A 6994-nucleotide genomic window follows, 5' to 3' on the forward strand; every position below is an offset into this window, starting at 1 on the left:
TCACAGTTGTTACGCTTTGGTAAGCCGAAGAAATTTTCAACATTTCTCGCACCGCATGCTGGAGTGTTATTTTAATTGTGAGCATATTTGATTAAAAAGCGTTTGAGTTATATAAAGTCATATACACGCATACATATATATACATATATATTCATACGTAGTGCAGGTGCATTAGTAGATTGGAGTATGTAACGTTTTTAATTAAAATCTGTTCAACCAAAAGAGCTTACGATTGAATTTTTTCGAATTTTTGTATGATATACTCAGTCTAGAGGTCTAGAGCTTCAATAGTGCAGCGCTAGCAAGATGTAGGGATACAATTGGATATAGAAAATGCTAGAGGTTCCTTTTTTATATTAAGAGGAAGCATCGAAAGCCAGAGTGTGGAACTTTTATACGCTAAACCGATACTACTCCCAACTCATATCTCTCCCACGCAGCCACCGGATTAAGTATTCATGGGAGAGAGAAGGAGCTTCAGTCTCATCTATCGTACGGACTACAAGTTGCTATAACAGGGATTTTTCTAATAGACAATTAGTACATTAAGAGTTTAGCTTATCTTCTGAGAAGACTTTGTTCGGACACTTTTTACAAATGTATGTCGTCCCACCGTGATTCGATCACCACAGTTTTGCTTGATGTTGATGACCAACTCTTCAGCAATGGAACGCTTTTGTTCGGATGAGGTACTGGAAATCTCTGCTAATGTCATGACGTATTTTGGGAAAGTAGTGTAGAACATACAGAAACGCCATCATACATAACTGAATTAAAGACCATTGCGTAGACTGCGGCGAATACTGGACTAAAAGCCATGAATGTTGATGAGTTTGGTCTTCCATTTTATTCAAAGAGATAAACAAAATTTTTACTAAATCAGTAAAGTGGGGGTAATTTCGTGTGTAATCGAACATTTTATACTCTTTCAACTTAAAACTTCGAAAATCTTTCGAACATTACATTATCCATTTTTGTCGGTTAATCTTCAATTTTGTCACATTTTGGGAATAGAGTTGCCAAACATCAAAAAATTAAAATTAAAAATTTTTATAAAAGTGGGGACAAATTTAAGATATTAAAAGAATGTCACTCGGAAGCCTTTCGAGCGGTCTTAATTTTAACGGCGCTTTAGCATAGAGTTTACAATATGTTTATTTGTGAGCAAAATTTTAAAATCTTGACTAGGTTTCTTCAATAGTATCGAGTTATAAATTTGCTACTGAACCAAACCAATTGAGACTGATTCATAAGCAAAACAGTTCTCCGTTTTTTGAAGTTATCCTAAAAAATCTAAATATTTGCCTTCAAAATTAGAAATAAAGCTTATTGAAAAAAAAATATTATTAATCAAAAATTTATGTAGGTATGTAGAAAAAGGAGTTTTGTTGGTAAGACGAAATTGGCAGAATTATTTTTCTTTTCACCACAAAATAACTAAAAAGTCTACTCTCTCATTAAACGTCAAGTCCAGATGGTAAAAGTAGAATTTCTAACTAAAAAATTTCTCTAAACAAATTGTGGCTTCAATTTCATTTCAAAAGTTTTTTGCCATTATTACATCGCATTTCAACTCTTTAATTATCACCTGTAACTTTCGTTTCATTAGACCTTTTGCCTCTAGCACTTTGCCACCTGCGCACGCGCACAAATAACCCAAGCAAATCAGAGATTCTAAATAACACCAATTAAATTCAACTGCAAACGGTTAATTGTGAAATTTGTGGCGTTTCAATTAAATGTTAGCACCTTTACAATTAGCAAAGCACCAACACCTTTCAAATAATGCAAGCTCACTTTCAAAGCATTTTCGATGGCGAACCGGTGAAGAAAACAAGCAGGCAGAATGATTAAATTGACATAAAGGCGCTGAGATGAGAAAAGAGGGCGAGAGTAATGGCAAGTAATTAAGAAAAATAAATATAAAAAAATGAAATTTTCAACACCCATATTTAGACAATTCTGCGAGGCAGCTCTTTTGGGACTATTAAAGCGTCCGACACTTAACCTCAACAAAGTGGCAAGGTGATGGTATTCTAAACTTATAAGCACTTAAGTGAATCTCTAAGTACGCATGTTTATACATGTGTATGTATGTATGTCTGAAAAGTAAATATGAGAAACAAAAATAAAAAAAATCATAAAAATACCGTTGGAAAAAGAGAAATGAAAGCTGCAGTCAGTGCGTCTGACTAAACAGCAGTGGGAATGCGTATACGTTTATGTACACATGTATATGTTTATACATACATTATACGTACGGGTATATACATATGTAGGTATATAAGTGCGGCAGCGGCGTTGAACTTAATAATTTGATAGGTATTTGTTATGGTTAAATGATTAGAGCTGAAAGTGCATTTCACCACTGCAATAAGTAAATAATATATAAATATATACGAGTGTATGTATCTGTCAAATGCTTGGCAAATACATCGTCTTTACTTTGAAACGTGACATTGAACGGTGGCCGGCAGTTGAACTTAGGAATCTAAGTACGCGTATAAGCATATTTGGAAAGTTTTGTAATCTTGCTCAAATAGTTTAGTGAAATAAAAAACGTTTTAAAAATTTTTCAAAATTAAAATTACAAACTGCAAATCGGACTGATGTATGGAACGACTTGGCGCATTCTTTGTCGAGATCTTTAATTGAAAGCGTGCAAAATACAGTTTCCCAAGCGACATGGCTTCGTTCTATGGACTCTTCAAAAGTTCCAACAAGATCGGACGTTTTCGCTGTTTTCCAGCGATGAGGCTTATTTCTGGTTCAATGAGTATGTAAACAAGCACAATTGCCGCATTTGAGGCGATGCGCAACCTGAAAATAATCAAAAGCAACCATTCCATCCAGAAAAAGCAACGGTTTGGTGTGGTTTGTGAGCCGGTGGAATTATCGCTCTATATTTCTTCAACCGTTATCGCGGCTTGATAACCGTTTATTTTATGCCTGAAATTCAAGCTCGTGATCTCAGGGATAATTGATTTCAACGGTCGGCAGATAATTTCCGGTTTGGGCCGGTCGATTGGCCACCAAGAACGTGTGATATCACACCAATAGACTTTTCCCTATGGGTATATGTATAGTATAAGTTCTCTGCTTCAATTCAGGTCTTGAAGCAAAATATCACGCGTGTCATGTCGCCAGTTACCAGCCGAAATGCTCGAACGAGTCATCGAAAATTGGGCTCAACGAATGGACCTTCTCAAACATAGTTGCGGCCAACATTTTAAAGAGATAATCTTCAAGAAATAAATGGTAAACATTCGTTAATGCATCCTCGTTTAAGATTTTCAAGCGAAATTTTCAAACAGCCAACGACTAGCAGGATAAAACAAACAAGATTTTCCTTTCTGGAATTGATTTCAACATGCTCTTAAGTATAACTTTTCTTGTAAACTCAGCGGTTAGAAAAAAAAAACATCTAGCTATAAAATGTATGAGAAAGCCTTTAGATAGTTTCCCGACCAAAAAGGTTCGATAGAAAATTAATTAAATCGCCAGAATTCTAGGTTACACAGATTTATAAGCATTTCATGGTTATTTTAAGAACCTAACCACCCGATATCACTTAATAATTCACCCTTCGGTCCAAAACGTTCACACTTTTCCTCTATTATCCGTAGTTTCATGCTCCTTAAAGGAGTATCATGAACAAATTAATACATACTGATACACATACCGATTATTATATTATTTTCCTTAACTACGAGGCGCAGGGCAAGTTTCAGTAATCAAGTGTCATCAGAAAATAGTATCCTAATTTGTTGGTAGGGCTATTACATCAGTCTATGAACCTGTCATAGAAATACGTGCTTATAATTCTACCCGCTTACTCCCAGACAGACGTCCGCTTTATTCGTAACTTTCATGTGAAACAGTCGTTCTTCCTCGAGAAGATTAGATTAGATAGATAGTCGAGAAATGCACCGCGACCTTAGGCCTATTGTGCCCTCTCTTAAATCACAGAGGGTGACCTAGCCCCGGCATATTATTAAATTCCAATTTACTGCTGAACGCTAGCGAAGTGGTGTGACCTTGAGAAATTAGTATGCTGCATGCATTCTTTCAAATCGGTGCTTACATACCGGCCTGGAAAGACTAACCTTTTATAGGAGTTTAAGAATCAAATGATTCCAATATGAACCAAACAGGCATTAATCTGATAACTTCGGAAGGTCTGAAAAGTTTTCGTAGCTATGATTCTTCTAGTAATATCTAAAGCAGAAGAAAATCTACACAATTATTATAGAACTTAATAAGTATATTCGGTGGATCGATTTTTTACGAGAAGTCTTTTTAAGTTATGATGTTATCCGCAAAGTCGAGGATTCTTGAATTTTTAAAATCACCGCAAAATTAGGGATGGAGTTTTGACGGAAAAAGAAGTGGTTTGCCTCCACTCGTATTGATAAGCGAACTCGAACAATTTTTGACGTTGATCGGACCAGAGTTAAAATCAAGTTCTGTGAAATCGGTAATCGCATTTCTTACTCTACATCACGGCGGCAACGGATATAGAAATTATTTTAATACAACTATTACTCATCCCTAGCGTTATAAGCCCATAAATCTGCCACAAATAACCCATAACCTCAAATAATAGCGCTAAATCAATAATTGACATAATGATTAATAGATATTTGAAAGGGACGCGATGTCGCTTTCGCTAAAAAATACAACACATTTTGTAAATAAATATTTGCATAGGGCTACAAAATTATCTGAATTTATTTGCATAAACACAGAAAGATGTCTGCGGCAAACGGTGGAAGCGCGCGTAGAATTTCACTTTCAATGGGCCAAGCGACAACTCAAAGATGAAAGGCAAAAGTATAAAACTTTGCTATTGTTCCTACACAAAGGCTGAAACTATGTATGCTTAAACTATGTGTGTATATGTGTGTGTGTGTGTATGTAGTAAGAAAGCCATGAGATAACTCACTCACCTGCAATCAAAAACCGAAGTGAATTCGATTGGCTTTGCTTGGCAATTTGTTCAGTGGTTAATAGAAAAACGCCTACACGCGCATGCGCCAAAGCTCCGCACAGTGCAGCTACACAAAGCGAAGCAGCTAACAAAAAATACAAAAACAACAGTGAATTTCGCCGACGTCGCAGGCGTTGATGGCAACAACTGGCCGCAAGCGCACTTCGTCGGACCAGCAATTAAAATGTCTTGCACGCTCGTTCGTTTAGCGCTCGCCCAGCGACTGTGAAAATTTCCGATTACCGGCGTTGGGGCGACTGTTGGGTAATTTATTCACACGCTTCAATTTGATTGGTACCACAATGCTTTTACGCTTTTTTAACAGTTGTTGTTGTTGCTTGTGTGCGCGTGACACATAAATATATATTTGGGCAGGTTGTAAGGTCTCCACGGACGTTGGCAACCGGAGAAGCGCAAATTTGAGGTTTTAAAAAGCCGCTACAACAACAATAACGACAACAATTTTGAATTATTTGTGTTGTTATGTGTTGACCGCAAGTTTGCTCGCGCTGCGCGAATGCTGGCCGTGTGCTATGAGCTATGCTATTTCCTACTGCTCGCTGGCCTTTAGTTGCTGGCGCTGCTACTGCTGCTGCTGCTGTTGCTGGGAATTCCTTAAGTGAAAATCACAAAGAAGCGCATAGGCCGCGTTGTTGGCACTTTATTTTTGTTGTTGTTGTTTGTGTTTTTTTTTTTTGTTAATTTTGCATTCGTTTCGTTGCTTGTCGGCACACGGCTGCTTGATGTTGTTATTATTATTAGTTTTTTTTGTGATGGCGCATAGTTTATCTTTGTTTTAGTTAAATCGTTCTTTTTTCCTCGCGTTTTTGTTTTTGTGCAAGTTTTTCGTTTGCGATTTTTCCCGCTCAGTCTTTTTTTTATCTTTATTTATTTCTCAATTTGCTACTTGGCGGCTGCAAGTGGGTCACACATATACAGCTCACAAATACACACACACATATACACACCAGCGCAAGCACACTCACTAACTAGTTACCTTGAGTCTAAATACTTGCCACATGCAACAACACAAGGCATGCAGACCAAGCGTCGTCGTCGTCTCCGCTTCGTGGAGGCGCAACAGGTGTGTAAAAGAGTGTGAAGAAATGGCGAAAAAGGCAGAAATTGGACAGAATGGAAATGGCAAAAAATGCAGTTCTTCTTCGATTTCGTTTGTTTTTGACTTTGCAACTGATAAAATATTGTTTGCAATTGTTTTTGTATTGGAAATAGTTGTAAAGCGATAGAAGATGAGCACAGGAAGCGATAGTTGTTGTGAAGTTAAAGTTGTTGAGATGCGTAGTTGTAGTTGTAGTAGCTGTGGCAGCAGCGTTTGCTACAGAAGATGAAAGAACGAAATGAGTCCAATTGTTTAATGATTAAAATAAAGTGATGCGGTTGCAATGACTAAGAATATTTCGTTGGCAGAAAATTATTATCTATGGAAAGTTATGATTTTTTTTATTTTTTATTTTAGAAATTACTATTTCTTATCAATAATTCATTACTTTTTCTTTAATAATTCATTTTTTTATTCGACAATTTATTATTATAATTTCTTTTATTTGATGATTACAATTTAGTTAACTGAAATTGTGGAAAATTATTAATTGTTTGATTATTAACATTTAGCGGACACAAATTTCACAATTTTATGTAGATTTGCTAAATTTAATTTCTTCTGGAGAAAGTGTTTACTATCTGATCACATTTGACCCAGACTGATTTTTACAAGCTGGGTGTGCAAACGCACTTGATACAAAGCGATTTTTACCATGGTTGTTCAGAGAATTTTCTTGAAATTTGTGTTTATAATGGAATCACACCCTCGGTATGCTTGAAAATGTTGCCGAATGTATTTTATTTCGAACACAAACATTTGAGTGGCACAAAGCATTCAGTGAAGGTCATGAAATCATCGAAAACACGCCCCATGCATATCCTTTCACCTCCCACCTCTTTTAATGATGATAACATATAATGATATCGAAAAAGTAAAAAAAA

The 6994-nt window shown here is 36.3% G+C and overlaps 1 protein-coding gene and 1 long non-coding RNA gene across 2 annotated transcripts in view; both read right to left on the reverse strand.

Moving 5' to 3' along the window:
* Nucleotides 1-5822, reverse strand: part of LOC108977963 — a 33677-nt gene extending 27855 nt beyond the window's left edge. The window contains exon 1 of the mRNA XM_018947971.1: nt 4950-5822. The gene's annotated coding sequence lies outside the window, so the exon portion shown is untranslated. The remainder of the gene's footprint in view (nt 1-4949) is intronic.
* A 3-nt stretch (nt 5823-5825) lies between these two features.
* The window catches only part of LOC108977965, a 3325-nt gene continuing 2156 nt past the window's right edge, over nt 5826-6994 (reverse strand). Inside the window, exons 2-3 of the long non-coding RNA XR_001994075.1 lie at nt 5988-6326; nt 5826-5904 (exon numbers count right to left, since the gene is read on the reverse strand). This is a non-coding gene — a long non-coding RNA (uncharacterized LOC108977965). The remainder of the gene's footprint in view (nt 5905-5987; nt 6327-6994) is intronic.

The sequence above is a fragment of the Bactrocera latifrons genome, unplaced genomic scaffold, assembly GCF_001853355.1.
Source record: "Bactrocera latifrons isolate USDA-ARS-PBARC rearing strain unplaced genomic scaffold, ASM185335v1 scaffold_98, whole genome shotgun sequence".
NCBI classification, from domain to species: Eukaryota; Metazoa; Arthropoda; class Insecta; order Diptera; family Tephritidae; genus Bactrocera; species Bactrocera latifrons.